A 16,159-nucleotide genomic window follows, 5' to 3' on the forward strand; every position below is an offset into this window, starting at 1 on the left:
AAGTATGAGGCAGATGATTGCAAATACAAGAACTAACCCAAACATAACCAGCGTTATTCTCTAAAATATTAATCGGAAAAAGGTTTAATTGCCGGTTTCAGTGTGGTACCACTTTACTACGTGATCCAAACTAGAAAAAGGACAGTATCTGGCCATTCAAGTATGCAAAGAATGCGAAAGTATGTGCTAGATGATGGCAAATACCAGACGCAACCCAGATCTAACCGGTTTCATCCTCCAAAATATTGATCGAATCCAGGCTGAATTGACTATTTCAATGTGGCACCCCACAAATACGTGATCCTAAGCAGAAAAAAACCCAGGATCTGCTCATTCAAGTATGCGAAAAATGCGATTGTATGAGCAAGATGAGGGCAAATACCAGCACTAACCCAGACATAACCAGCGTTATCCTCTAAAATATTAATCGGAACAAGGTTTAATTGACTGTTTTAGTGTTGTACCACTTTACTACGTGATCCAAACCAGAAAAAGGACAGGATCTGGCCATTCAAGTATGCGAAAAATGCGAAAGTATGAGGCAGATTATTGCAAATACCAGACGTAACCCTGACCTTACCGGTATTATCCTCCAAAATATTAATCGCAAGCAGGTTGAAATGACTGTTTCTGAGTGGTACCACATTACTACGTGATCCGAACCAGAAAAAACCCAGGATTTGACCAACAAGTATGCGAAAAATGCGAAAGTATGAGGCAGATGATTGCAAATACCAGACCTAACACAAACCTAATCGGTGTTATCCTCTAAAGTCTTGATCAAATCCAGGTTTAATTGACTGTTTCGGTGTGGTACCACATTACTACGCGATCCAAATCAAAGAAGGCCCAGGATCTGGACATTCAAGTATGCGAAAAATGTGAAAGTATGAGCCTGATGATTGCAAATACCAGTACTACCCCAGACATAACAGGCGTTATCCTATAAAATATTAATCGCAACTAGGTTTAAATGACTGTTTCGGCGTGGTACGACATTACTACGTGATCCAAACCAGGAAAAACACAGGATCTGGCCATTGAAGTATGCTAAGAGTGCGAAGGTATGAGCCAGATGAGGGAAAATCCTAGACCTACCCGAGACATAACCGGCGTTATCCTCTAAAATATTAATCGGAACCAGCTTTTATTGACTGTTTCAGTGTGGTACCACATTACTACCTGAACCAAACCAGAGAAAGCCCAGGGTCTGGCCAACAAGTATGCGAAAAATGCGAAAATACGAGCCAGATGAGGGCAAATACCAGAACTAACCCAGACATAACCAGCGTTATCCTCTAAAATACTAATCGGAACCAGGTTTAATTGACTGACTCGGTGTGGTACCGCATTAATACGTGATCCAAACCAGAAAAAGTCCAGGATCTGGCCAACAAGTATGCGAAAAATGCGAAAGTACGAGCCAGATGAGGGCAAATACCAGACCTAACCCAGACATAACCGGCGTTCTCCACTAAAATATTAATCGCAACCAGGTTTAATTGACTGTTTCAGTGTGGTACCACATTACTACGTGGTCCAAGCCAGAAAAAACCCAGGATCTGGCCAACAAATATGCGAAACACGCGAAAGTATGCGCCAGATGATTGCAAATACCAGAACTAACCCAGACATAACTAACGTTACTCTCTAAAATACTATTGGGAACCAGCTTCTATTGACTGTTGCAGTGTGGTACCGCATTACTACGTGGTACAAACCAGAAAAAGGTCAGGATCTGGCCAACAAGTATGCGAGAAATGCGAAGGTACGAGCCAGATGAGGGCAAATACCAGACCTAACCCAGACATAACCGGCGTTATCCTCTAAAACATTAATCGCAACCAGGTTTAATTGACTGTTTCGGTGTGGTCCCACATTACTACCTGAACCAAACCAGAGAAAGCCCAGGGTCTGGCCAACAAGTATGCGAAAAATGCGAAAGTACGAGCCAGATGAGGGCAAATACCAGACCTAACCCAGACATAACCGGCGTTACCCTCCAAAACATTAATCAAACCAGGTTTAATTGACTGTTTCAGTGTGGTCCCACATTACTACTTTGTCCAAGCCAGAAAAAGGCCAGGATCTGGCCAACAAGTATGCGAAAAATGCGAAAGTATGGGCCAGATGATTGCAAATACCAGAACTAACCCAGACATAACTAGCGTTATCCTCTAAAATACTATTCGGAACCAGCTTCCATTGACCGTTTCAGTGTGGTACCACATTACTACGTGATTCAAACCAGAAAATGCCCAGGATCTGGCCAACAAGTATGCGAAAAATGCGAAAGTACGAGCCAGATGAAGGCAAATACCAGACCTAACCCAGACATAGCCGGCGTTATCCTCTAAAATACTAATCGGGACCAGCTTTCATTGACTGTTTCAGTGTGGTACTACATTACTACGTGCTCCAAACCAGAAAAAGCCCAGGACCTGGCCAACAAGTATGCGAAAAATGCGAAAGTACGAGCCAGATGAGGGCAAATACCAGACCTAACCCAGACATAACCGGCGTTATCCTCTAAAACATTAATAAAACCAGGTTTAATTGACTCTTTCGGTGTGGAACCTCATTACTACCTGAACCAAACCAGAGAAAGCCCAGGGTCTGGACAACAAGTATGCGAAAAATGCGAAAGTACGAGATGAGGGCAAATCCCATACCTAACCGAGACATAACCGGCGTTAGCCTCTAAAATATTAATCGCAACCAGGTTTAATTGACTGTCTCGGTGTGGAACTGCATTACTACGTGATACAAACCAGAAAAAGGCCAGGATCTGGCCAACAGGTATGCGAAAAATGCGAAAATGCGAGCCAGATGAGGGCAAATACCAGAACTAACCCAGGCATAACCGGCGTTATCCTGTAAAATATTAATCGCAACAAGGTTTAATTGACTGTTTCAGTGTGGTCCCACATTACTAAATGGTCCAAGCCAGGAAAAGGCCAGGTACTGGCCAACAAGTATGCGAAAAATGCGAAAGTACGAGCCAGATAAGGGAAAATCCTAGACCTAACCGAGACATAACCGGCGTTATCCTCTAAAATATTAATCCGAACCAGCTTTTATTGACTGTTTCAGTGTGGTACCACATTACTACCTGAACCAAACCAGAGAAAGCCCAGGGTCTGGACAACAAGTATGCGAAAAATGCGAAAGTACGAGATGAGGGCAAATCCCATACCTAACCGAGACATAGCCGGCGTTATCCTCTAAAATACTAATCGGGACCAGCTTTCATTGACTGTTTCAGTGTGGTACCACATTACTACGTGATCCAAACCAGAAAAAGCCCAGGATCTGGCCAACAAGTATGCGAAAAATGCGAAAGTACGAGCCAGATGAGGGCAAATACCAGACCTAACCCAGACATAGCCGGCGTTATCCTCTAAAATACTAATCGGGACCAGCTTTCATTGACTGTTTCAGTGTGGTACCACATTACTACGTGATCCAAACCAGAAAAAGCCCAGGACCTGGCCAACAAGTATGCGAAAAATGCGAAAGTACGAGCCAGAAGAGGGCAAATACCAGACCTAACCCAGACATAACCGGCGTTATCCTCTAAAATATTAATCGTAGCCAGGATTAATTGACTGTTTCAGTGTGGTACCACATTACTACGTGGTCCAAGCCAGAAAAAGCCAGGATCTGGCCAACAACTATGCGGAAAATGCGAAAGTACCAGGCAGATGAGGGCAAATACCAGAACTATCCCAGACATAACCAGTGTTATTCTCTAAAATACTAATCGGAACCAGCTTTCATTGACTGTTTCAGTGTGGTACCACATTACTACGTGAGCCAAACAAGAAAAAGCCCAGGATCTGGCCGTCAATTATGCGAAAAATGCGAAAGTATGTGCCAGATGATTGCAAATACCAGAACTAACCCAAACATAACCAGCGTTACCCTCCGAAATATTAATCGCAACCAGGTTTAATTGACTGTTTCGGTGTGGAACCACATTACGACGGGATCCAAACCTCAAAAATCCAACATCTGGCCAGCAAGTATGCGAAAAATGCGAAAGTATGTGCTAGATGATGGCAAATACCAGACCTAACCCAGGCATAACCGGCGTTCTCCACTAAAATATTAACCGGAACCAGCTTTTATTGACTGTTTCAGTGTGGTACAACATTACTACGTGATCCAAGCCAGAAAATGCCCACGGTCTGGCCAACAAGTATGCGAAAAATGCGAAAGTACGAGCCAGATGAGGGCAAATACCAGACCTAACCCAGACATAACCGGCGTTATCCTCTAAAATATTAATCGCAACCAGGATTAATTGACTGTTTCAGTGTGGTACCACATTACTGCGTGATCCAAGCCACAAAAAACCGAAGATCAGGACAGCAAGTATGCGAAAAATGCGAAAGTACAAGACAGATGAAGGCAAATACCAGAACTAACCCAGACATAACCAGCGTTATCATCTAAAACACTAATCGGAACCAGCTTTTATTGACTGTTTCATTGTGGTACCACATTACTACGTGATCCAAACTACAAAAAACCCAAGATCTTTCCAGCAAGTATGCGAAAAATGCGAAAGAATGTGCTAGATGATGGCAAATACCTGACCTAACCCAGGCATAACCGGCGTTATCCTGTAAAATATTAATCGCAACAAGGTTTAATTGACTGTTTCAGTGTGGTCCCACATTACTACTTGGTCCAAGCCAGAAAAAGGCCAGGATCTGGCCAACAAGTATGCGAAAAACGCGAAAGTACGAGCCTGATGAGGGCAAATACCAGAATTAACCCAGACATAACCAGCCTTATCCTCTAAAATACTAATCGGAACCAGCTTTCATTGACTGTTTCAGTGTGGTACCACATTACTACGTGATCCAAACCAGAAAAAAGCCAGGATCTGGCCAACAAGTATGCGAAAAACGCGAAAGTACGAGCCTGATGAGGGCAAATACCAGAACTAACCCAGAAAACCAGCCTTATGCTCTAAACTACTAATCGGAACCAGGATTAATTGACTGTTTCAGTGTGGTACCACATTACTACGTGATCCAAACCACAAAAAACCCAAGATCTTTCCAGCAAGTTTGCGAAAAATGCGAACGAATGTGCTAGATGATGGCAAATACCAGACCTAACCCAGGAATAACCGGTGTTCTCCACTAAAATATTAATCGGAACCAGCTTTTATTGACTGTTTCAGTGTGGTACCACATTACTACGTGATCCAAACCAGAAAAAGTCCAGGATCTGGCCAACAAGTATGCGAAAAATCCGAAAGTACGAGCCAGATGAGGGCAAATACCAGAATTAACCCAGACATAACCAGCCTTATCCTCTAAAATACTAATCGGAACCAGCTTTCATTGACTGTTTCAGTGTGGTACCACATTACTACGTGATCCAAACCAGAAAAAGCCCAGGATCTGGCAAACAAGTATGCGAAAAATGAGAAAGTACGAGACAGATGAGGGCAAATCCCAGACCTAACCGACACATAACCGTCGTTATCCTCTCAAATAGTAATCGCAACCAGGTTTAATTGACTGTTTCGGTGTGGTACCGCATTACTACGTGATCCAAACCAGAAAAAGTCCTGGATCTGGCCAACAAGTATGCGAAAATGCGAAAGTACGAGCCAGATGAGGGCATATACCAGAACTAACCCAGACATAACCAGCCTTATCCTCTAAAATACTAATCGGATCTAGGATTAATTGACAGTTTCAGTGTGGTACCACATTACTACGTGATCCAAGCCACAAAAAACCCAAGATCTGGACAGCAAGTATGCGTAGAATGCGATAATACGAGCCAGATGAGGGCTAATACCAGACCTAACCCAGGCATAACCGGCGTTCTCCACTAAAATATTAATCGGCACCAGCTTTTATTGACTGTTTCAATGTGGTACCACATTACTACGTGATCCAAACCAGAAAAAGCCAAGGGTCTTGCCAACAAGTATGCGAAAAATTCGAAAGTACGAGACAGATGAGGGCAAATCCCAGACCTAACCCAGGCTTAACCGGCGTTATCCTCTAAAATGTTAATCGCAAGCAGGTTTAATAGACTGTTACGGTGCGGTACCGTATTACTACGTGATCCAAACCAGAAAAAGGCCAGGATCTGTCCAACAAGCATGAGAAAAATGAGAAAGTACGAGACAGATGAGGGCAAATCCCATACCTAACCGAGACATAACCGGGGATATCCTCTAAAATATTAATCGGAACCAGCTTTCATTGACTGTTTCAGTGTGGTACCACATTACTCCGTGATCCAAACCAGAAAAAGCCCAGGGTCTGGCCAACAAGTATGCGAAAAATGCGAATGTACGAGCCAGATGAGGGCAAATACCAGACCTAACGCAGACATAACCGGCGTTATACTCTAAAATATTAATCGCAACCAGGATTAATTGACTGATTCAGTGCGGTATCACATTGCTACGTGATCCAAGCCACAAAAAACCCAAGATCTGGACAGCAAGTATGCGAAAAATGCGAAAGTACGAGCCAGATGAGGGCAAATACCAGAACTAACCCAGACATAACCAGCCTTATCCTCTAAAATACTAATCGGAACCAGCTTTCATTGACTGTTTCAGTGTGGTACCACATTACTACGTGATCCAAGCCATAAAAAACCCAAGACCTGGACAGCAAGTATGCGAAAAATCCGAAAGTACGTGCCGGATGTGGGCAAATACCAGAACTAACCCAGACATAACCAGCCTTATCCCCTAAAATACTAATCGGAACCAGACTTCATTGAATGTTTCAGTGTGGTACCACATTACTACGTGGTCCAAGCCAGAAAAAGGCCAGGATCTGGCGAACAAGTATGCGAAAAATGCGAAAGTACGAGCCAGATGAGTGCAAATACCAGAACTAACCCGGACATAACCAGCCATATCCTCTAAAATACTAATCGGAACCAGCTTTCATTGACTGTTTCAGTGTGGTACCACATTACTACGTGATCCAAGCCACAAAAACCCAAGATCTGGACAGCAAGTATGCGAAAAATGCGAAAGTATGTGCTAGATGATGGCAAATAGCAGACCTAACCCAGGCATAACCTGTGTTCTCCACTAAAATATTAATCGGAACCAGCTTTTATTGACTGTTTCAGTGTGGTACGATATTACTACATGATCCAAGGTAGAAAAAGCCCAGGGTCTCGCCAACAAGTATGCAAAAAATGCGAAAGTACCAGCCAGATGAGGGCAAATCCCGGAACTTACCCAGACATAACCGGCGTTTTCCTCTAAAATATTAATCGCAACCAGGTTTAATTGACTGTTTCAGTGTGGTACCACATTACTACGTGGTCCAAGCCAGAAAAAGGCCAGGAGCTGGCCAACAAGTATGCGAAAAATCCGAAAGTACGAGCCAGGTGAAGGCAAATACCAGAACTAACCCAGACATAACCAGCGTTATCATCTAAAATACTAATCGGAACCAGCTTTCATTGACTGTTTCAGTGTGGTACCACATTAATACGTGATCCAAACCAGAGAAAGCCCAGGATCTGGCCAACAAGTATGCGAAAAATGAGAAAGTACGATATATATGAGGGCTATTACCAGACCTAACCCAGACATAACCGGCGTTATCCTCTGAAATATTAATCGGAACCAGCTTTTATTGACTGTTTCAGTGTGGTACAACATTACTACGTGATCCAAGCTAGAGAAGGCCCAGGGTCTGGCCAACAAGTTTGCGAAAAATACGAAAGTACGAGCCAGATGAGGGCAAATCCCAGACCTAACCCAGGCATAACCGGCGTTATCCTCTAAAATGTTAATCGCAACCAGGATTAATTGAATGTTTCAGTGTGGTACCACATTACTACGTGGTCCAAGCCAGAAAAAGGCCAGGATCTGGCGAACAAGTATGCGAAAAATGCGAAAGTACGAGCCAGATGAGTGCAAATACCAGAACTAACCCAGACATAACCAGCCATATCCTCTAAAATACTAATCGGAACCAGCTTTCATTGACTGTTTCAGTGTGGTACCAGATTACTACGTGATCCAAACCAGAAAAAGCCCAGGAGCTGGCCAACAAGTATGCGAAAAATGAGAAAGTACGAGACATATGAGGGCAAATACCAGACCTAACCCAGACATAACCGGCGTTATCCTCTAAAATATTAATCGCAACCAGGATTAATTGACTGTTTCAGTATGGTACCACATTACTGCGTGATCCAAGCCACAAAAAACCGAAGATCTGGACAGCAAGTATGCGAAAAATGCGAAAGTACAAGACAGACGAAGGCAAATACCAGAACTAACCCAGACATAACCAGCGTTATCATCTAAAATACTAATCGGAACCAGCTCTCATTGACTGTTTCAGTGTGGTACCACATTACTACGTGATCCAAACCAGAAAAAGCCCAGGATCTGGCCAACAAGTATGCGAAAAATGAGAAAGTACGATATATATGAGAGCAAATCCCAGACCTAACCGACACATAACCGTCGTTATCCTCCAAAATAGTAATCGCAACCAGGTTTAATTGACTGTTTCGGTGTGGTACCGCATTACTACGTGATCCAAACCAGAAAAAGGCCAGGATCTGGCCAACAAGTATGCGAAAAATGCGATAATACGAGCCAGATGAGGGCTAATACCAGACCTAACCCAGACATAACCGGCGTTATCCTCTAAAATATTAATCGGAACTAGCTTTCATTGACAGTTTCAGTGTGGTACCACATTACTGCGTGATCCAAGCCCCAAAAAACCCAAGATCTGGACAGCAAGTATGCGAAGAATGCGAAAGTATGTGCTAGATGATGGCAAATAGCAGACCTAACCCAGGAATAACCGGTGTTCTCCACTAAAATATTAATCGGAACCAGCTTTTGTTGACTGTTTCAGTGTGGTACCACATTACTACGCGATCCAAACCAGAAAAAGCCCAGGGTCTGGCCAACAAGTATGCGAAAAATGCGAAAGTACGAGCCAGATGAGGGCAAATACCAGACCTAACCCAGACATAACCGGCGTTATCCTCTAAAATATTAATCGCAACCAGGATTAATTGACAGTTTCAGTGTGGTACCACATTACTACGTGATCCAAGCCACAAAAAACCCAAGATCTGGACAGCCAGTATGCGAAAAATGCGAAAGTACGAGCCAGATGAGGGCAAATACCAGAACTAACCCAGACATAACCAGCGTTATCATCTAAAATACTAACCGGAACCAGCTTTCATTGACTGTTTCAGTGTGGTACCACATTACTACGTGGTCCAAACCAGAAAAAGCCCAGGATCTGGCCAACAAGTATGCGAAAAATGAGAAAGTACGAGCCAGATGAAGGCAAATACCAGAACTAACCCAGACATAACCAGCGTTATCATCTAAAATACTAACCGGAACCAGCTTTCATTGACTGTTTCAGTGTGGTACCACATTACTACGTGGTCCAAACCAGAAAAAGCCCAGGATCTGGCCAACAAGTATGCGAAAAATGAGAAAGTACGATATATATGAGGGCAAATCCCAGACCTAACCGACACATAACCGTCGTTATCCTCTAAAATAGTAATCGCAACCAGGTTTAATTGACTGTTTCGGTGTGGTACCGCATTACTACGTGATCCAAACCAGAAAAAGGCCAGGATCTGGCCAAGAAGTATGCGAAAAATGCGAAAGTACGAGTCATGTGGAGGGCAAATCCCGGACCTAAGCGAGACGTAACCGGCGTTATCCTCTAAAATATTAATCGTAACCAGGTGTAATTGACTGTTTCGGTGTGGTACCGCATTACTACGTGATCCAAACCAGAAAAAGGCCAGGATCTGGCCAAGAAGTATGCGAAAAATGCGAAAGTACGAGTCATGTGGAGGGCAAATACCAGAACTAACCCAGACATAACCAGCCTCATCCTCTAAAATGCTAATCGGAACCAGCTTTCATTGACTGTTTCAGTGTGGTACCACATTTCTACGTGATCCAAGCCACAAAAAACCCAAGATCTGGACAGCAAGTATGCGAAAAATGCGAAAGTATGTGCTAGATGATGGCAAATAGCAGACCTAACCCAGGAATAACCGGTGTTCTCCACTAAAATATTAATCGGAACCAGATTTCACTGACTGTTTCAGTGTGGTACCACATTACTACGTGATCCAAACCAGAAAAAGCCCAGGGTCTGGCCATCAAGTATGCGAAAAATGCGAAAGTACGAGCCAGATGAGTGCAAATACCAGACCTAACCCAGACATAACCGGCGTTATCCTCTAAAATATTAATCGCAACCAGGATTAATTGACTGTTTCAGTGTGATACCACATTACTACGTGATCCAAACCAGAAAAAGGCCAGGATATGGCCAACAAGTATGCGAAAAATGCGAAAGTACGAGTCATGTGGAGGGCAAATCCCGGACCTAAGCGAGACGTAACCGGCGTTATCCTCTAAAATATTAACCGTAACCAGGTGTAATTGACTGTTTCAGTGTGGTCCCACATTACTACTTGGTCCAAGCCAGAAAACGACCAGGATCTGGCCAACAAGTATGCGAAAAATGCGATAATACGAGCCAGATGAGGGCTAATACCAGACCTAACCCAGACATAACCGGCGTTATCCTCTAAAATATTAATCGGAACCAGCTTTTATTGATTGTTTCAGTGTGGTACAACATTACTACGTGATCCAAGCTAGAGAAGGCCCAGGGTCTGGCCAACAAGTATGCGAAAAATACGAAAGTACGAGCCAGATGAGCGCAAATACCAGACCTGACCCAGGCGTAACCGGCGTTATCCTCAAAAATGTTAATCGCAACCAGGTTTAATAGACTGTTTCGGTGCGGTACCGTATTACTACGTGACACAAACCAGAAAAAGGCCAGGATCTGGCTAACAAGTATGCGAAAAATGCGAAAGTACAAGCCAGATGAGGGCAAATACCAGAACTAACCCAGACATAACCAGCCTTATCCTCTAAAATACTAATCGGAACCAGGACTAATTGACTGTTTCAGTGTGGTACCACATTACTACGTGATCCAAGCCACAAAAAACCCAAGATCTGGACAGCAAGTATGCGAAAAATGCGAAAGTACGAGCCAGATGGGGGCAAATACCAGAACTAACCCAGACATAACCAGCCTTATCCTCTAAAATACTAATCGGAACCAGCTTCAATTGACTGTTTCAGTGTGGTACCACATTACTACGTGATCCAAGCCACAAAAAACCCAAGATCTGGACAGCAAGTATGCGAAAAATGCGAAAGTATGTGCTAGATGATGGCAAATAGCAGACCTAACCCAGGAATAACCGGTGTTCTCCACTAAAATATTAATCGGAACCAGCTTTTATTGACTGTTTCAGTGTGGTACCACATTACTACGTGATCCAATCCAGAAAAATCCCAGGGTCTGGCCAGCAAGTATGCGAAAAATGCGAAAGTACGAGCCTGATGAGGGCAAATACCAGACCTATCCCAGACATAACCGGCGTTATCCTCTAAAATATTAATCGCAACCTGGATTAATTGAATGTTTCAGTGTGGGACCACATTACTACGTGGTCCAAGCCAGAAAAAGGCCAGGATCTGGCAAACAAGTATGCGAAAAATGCGAAAATACGAGCCAGATGTGTGCAAATACCAGAACTAACCTAGACATAACGAGCCATATCCTCTAAAATACTAATCGGAACCAGCTTTCATTGACTGTTTCAGTGTGGTACAATATTACTACGTGATCCAAGCCACAAAAAACCCAAGATCTGGACAGCAAGTATGCGAAAAATGCGAAAGTATGTGCTAGATGATGGCAAATAGCAGACCTAACCCAGGCATAACCTGTGTTCTCCACTAAAATATTAATCGGAACCAGCATTTATTGACTGTTTCAGTGTGGTACGATATTACTACATGATCCAAGGTAGAAAAAGCCCAGGGTCTGGCCAACAAGTATGCAAAAAATGCGAAAGTACCAGCCAGATGAGGGCAAATCCCAGACCTAACCCAGGCATAACCGGCGTTATCCTCTAAAATATTAATCGCAACCAGGATTAATTGACTGTTTCAGTGTGGTACCACATTACTACGTGATCCAAGCCACAAAAAACCCAAGATCTGGACAGCAAGTATGCGAAAAATGCGAAAGTACGAGACAGATGAAGGCAAATACCAGAACTAACCCAGAAAACCAGCCTTATCCTCTGAAATACTAATCGGAACCAGGATTAATTGACTGTTTCAGTGTGGTACCACATTACTACGTGGTCCAATCCAGAAAAAGGCCAGGATCTGGCAAACAAGTATGCGAAAAATGCGAAAGTACCAGCCAGATGAGGGCAAATCCCAGAACTTACCCAGACATAACCGTCGTTATCCTCTAAAATAGTAATCGCAACCAGGTTTAATCGACTGTTTCGGTGTGGTACCGCATTACTACGTGATCCAAACCAGAAAAAGGCCAGGATCTGGCCAACAAGTATGCGAAAAATGCGAAAGTACGAGACACGTGGAGGGCAAATACCAGAACTAACCCAGACATAACCAGCCTTATCCTCTAAAATACTAATCGGAACCAGCTTTCATTGACTGTTCCAGTGTGGTACCACATTACTACGTGATCCAAGCCACAAAAAGCCCAAGATCTGAACAGCAAGTATGCGAAAAATGCGAAAGTATGTGCTAGATGATGGCAAATAGCAGACCTAACCCAGGAATAACCGGTGTTCTCCAGTAAAATGTTAATCGGAACCAGCTTTTATTGACTGTTTCAGTGTGGTACCACATTACTACGTGATCCAAACCAGAAAAATCCCAGGGTCTGGCCAACAAGTATGCGAAAAATGCGAAAGTACGAGCCAGATGAGGGAAAATCCTAGACCTAACCCAGACATAACCAGCCTTATCCTCTAAAATACTAATCGGAACCAGGATTAATTGACTGCTTCAGTGTGGTACCACGTTACTACGTGATCCAAGCCACAAAAACCCCAAGATCTGGACAGCAAGTATGCGAAAAATGCGATAGAATGTGGTAGATGATGGCAAATACCAGACCTAACTCAGGCATAACCGGTGTTCTCCACTTAAATATTAATCGGAACCAGCTTTTATTGACTGTTTCAGTGTAGTACGATATTACTACATGATCCAAGGTAGAAAAAGCCCAGGGTCTGGCCAACAAGTATGCAAAAAATGCGAAAGTACCAGCCAGATGAGGGCAAATCCCAGAACTTACCCAGACATAACCGGCATTATCCTCTAAAATATTAATCGCAACCAGGTTTAATTGACAGTTTCAGTGTGGTACCACATTACTACGTGGTCCAAGCCAGAAAAAGGCCAGGATCTGGCCAACAAGTGTGCGAAAAATGCGAAAGTACGAGCCAGATGAGGGCAAATGCCAGAACTAACCCAGACATAACCAGCGTTATCATCTAAAATACTAATCGGAACCAGCTTTCATTGACTGTTTCAGTGTGGTACCACATTACTTCGTGATCCAAGCCACAAAAAACCCAAGATCTGAACAGCAAGTATGCGAAAAATGCGAAAGTATGTGCTAGATGATGGCTAATAGCAGACCTAACCCAGGAATAACCGGTGTTCTCCACTAAAATATTAATCGGAACCAGCTTTTATTGACTGTTTCAGTGTGGTACCACATTACTGCGTGGTCCAAGCCAGAAAAAGGCCAGGATCTGGCCAACAAGTATGCGAAAAATGCGAATGTACGAGCCAGATGAGGGAAAATCCCAGACCTAACCGAGACATAACCGGCGCTATCCTGTAAAATATTAATCGGAGCCAGCTTTTATTGACTGTTTCAGAGTGGTACCACATTACTACCTGAACCAAACCAGAAAAAGCCTAGGGTCTGTCCAACAAGTATGCGAAATGCGAAAGTACGAGGCAGATGAGGGCAAATACCAGAACTAACCCAGACCTAACCGGCGTTATCCTCTAAAACATTAACCGGAACCAGGTTTAATTGACCGTGTCAGTGTGGTACCACATTACTACGGGGTCCAAGCCAGAAAAAGGCCAGGATCTGGCGGACAAGTATGCGAAAAATGCGAAAGTACGAGCCAGATGAGTGCAAATACCAGAACTAACCCAGACATAACCAGCCATATCCTCTAAAATACTAATCGGAACCAGCTTTCATTGACTGTTTCAGTGTGGTACCACATTATTACGTGATCCAAGCCACAAAAAGCCCAAGATCTGGACAGCAAGTATGCGAAAAATGCGATAATACGAGCCAGATGAGGGCTAATACCAGACCTAATCCAGACATAACCGGCGTTATCCTCTAAAATACTAATCGGAACCAGCTTTCCTTGACTGTTTCAGTGTGGTACCACATTACTACGTGATCCAAGCCACAAAAAACCCAAGATCTGGACAGCAAGTATGCGATAAATGCGAAAGTATGTGCTAGATGATGGCAAATAGCAGACCTAAACCAGGAATAATCGGTGTTCTCCACTAAAATATTAATCGGAACCAGCTTTTATTGACTGTTTCAGTGTGGTACCACATTACTACCTGAACCAAACCAGGAAAAGCCCAGGGTCTGTCCAACAAGTATGCGAAAAATGTGAAAGTACGAGCCAGATGAGGGCAAATACCAGACATAACCCAGACCTAACCGGCGTTATCCTCTAAAACATTAACCGGATCCAGGTTTAATTGACCGTGTCAGTGTGGTACCACATTACTACGTGGTCCAAGCCAGAAAAAGGCCAGGATCTGGCGAACAAGTATGCGAAAAATGCGAAAGTACGAGCCAGATGAGTGCAAATACCAGAACTAACCCAGACATAACCAGCCATATCCTCTAAAATACTAATCGGAACCAGCTTTCATTGACTGTTTCAGTGTGGTACCACATTATTACGTGATCCAAGCCACAAAAATCCCAAGATCTGGACAGCAAGTATGCGAAAAATGCGAAAGTACGAGCCAGATGAGGGCAAATACCAGACCTAACCCAGACATAACCGGCGTTATCCTCTAAAATATTAATCGCAACCAGGATTAGTTGACTGTTTCAGTGTGGTACCACATTACTACGTGATCCAAACCAGAAAAAGCCCAGGGTCTGGCCAACAAGTATGCGAAAAATGCGAAAGTACGAGCCAGATGAGGGAAAATCCCAGACCTAACCCAGACATAACCAGCCTTATCCTCTAAAATACTAATCGGAACCAGGATTAATTGACTGCTTCAGTGTGGTACCACGTTACTACGTGATCCAAGCCACAAAAAACCCAAGATCTGGACAGCAAGTATGCGAAAAATGCGAAAGAATGTGGTAGATGATGGCAAATACCAGACCTAACTCAGGCATAACCGGTGTTCTCCACTAAAATATTAATCGGAACCAGCTTTTATTGACTGTTTCAGTGTGGTACGATATTACTACATGATCCAAGGTAGAAAAAGCCCAGGGTCTGGCCAACAAGTATGCAAAAAATGCGAAAGTACCAGCCAGATGAGGGCAAATCCCAGAACTTACCCAGACATAACCAGCCATATCCTCTAAAATACTAATCGGAACCAGCTTTCATTGACTGTTTCAGTGTGGTACCACATTATTACGTGATCCAAGCCACAAAAAACCCAAGATCTGGACAGCAAGTATGCGAAAAATGCGAAAGTACGAGCCAGATGAGGGCAAATACCAGACATAACCCAGACATAACCGGCGTTATCCTCTAAAATATTAATCGCAACCAGGATTAGTTGACTGTTTCAGTGTGGTACCACATTACTACGTGATCCAAACCAGAAAAAGCCCAGGGTCTGGCCAACAAGTATGCGAAAAATGCGAAAGTACGAGCCAGATGAGGGAAAATCCCAGACCTAACCCAGACATAACCAGCCTTATCCTCTAAAATACTAATCGGAACCAGGATTAATTGACTGCTTCAGTGTGGTACCACGTTACTACGTGATCCAAGCCACAAAAAACCCAAGATCTGGACAGCAAGTATGCGAAAAATGCGAAAGAATGTGGTAGATGATGGCAAATACCAGACCTAACTCAGGCATAACCGGTGTTCTCCACTAAAATATTAATCGGAACCAGCTTTTATTGACTGTTTCAGTGTGGTACGATATTACTACATGATCCAAGGTAGAAAAAGCCCAGGGTCTGGC

The sequence above is a fragment of the Colletes latitarsis genome, chromosome 1 (assembly GCF_051014445.1).
Source record: "Colletes latitarsis isolate SP2378_abdomen chromosome 1, iyColLati1, whole genome shotgun sequence".
Lineage (NCBI taxonomy): Eukaryota > Metazoa > Arthropoda > Insecta > Hymenoptera > Colletidae > Colletes > Colletes latitarsis.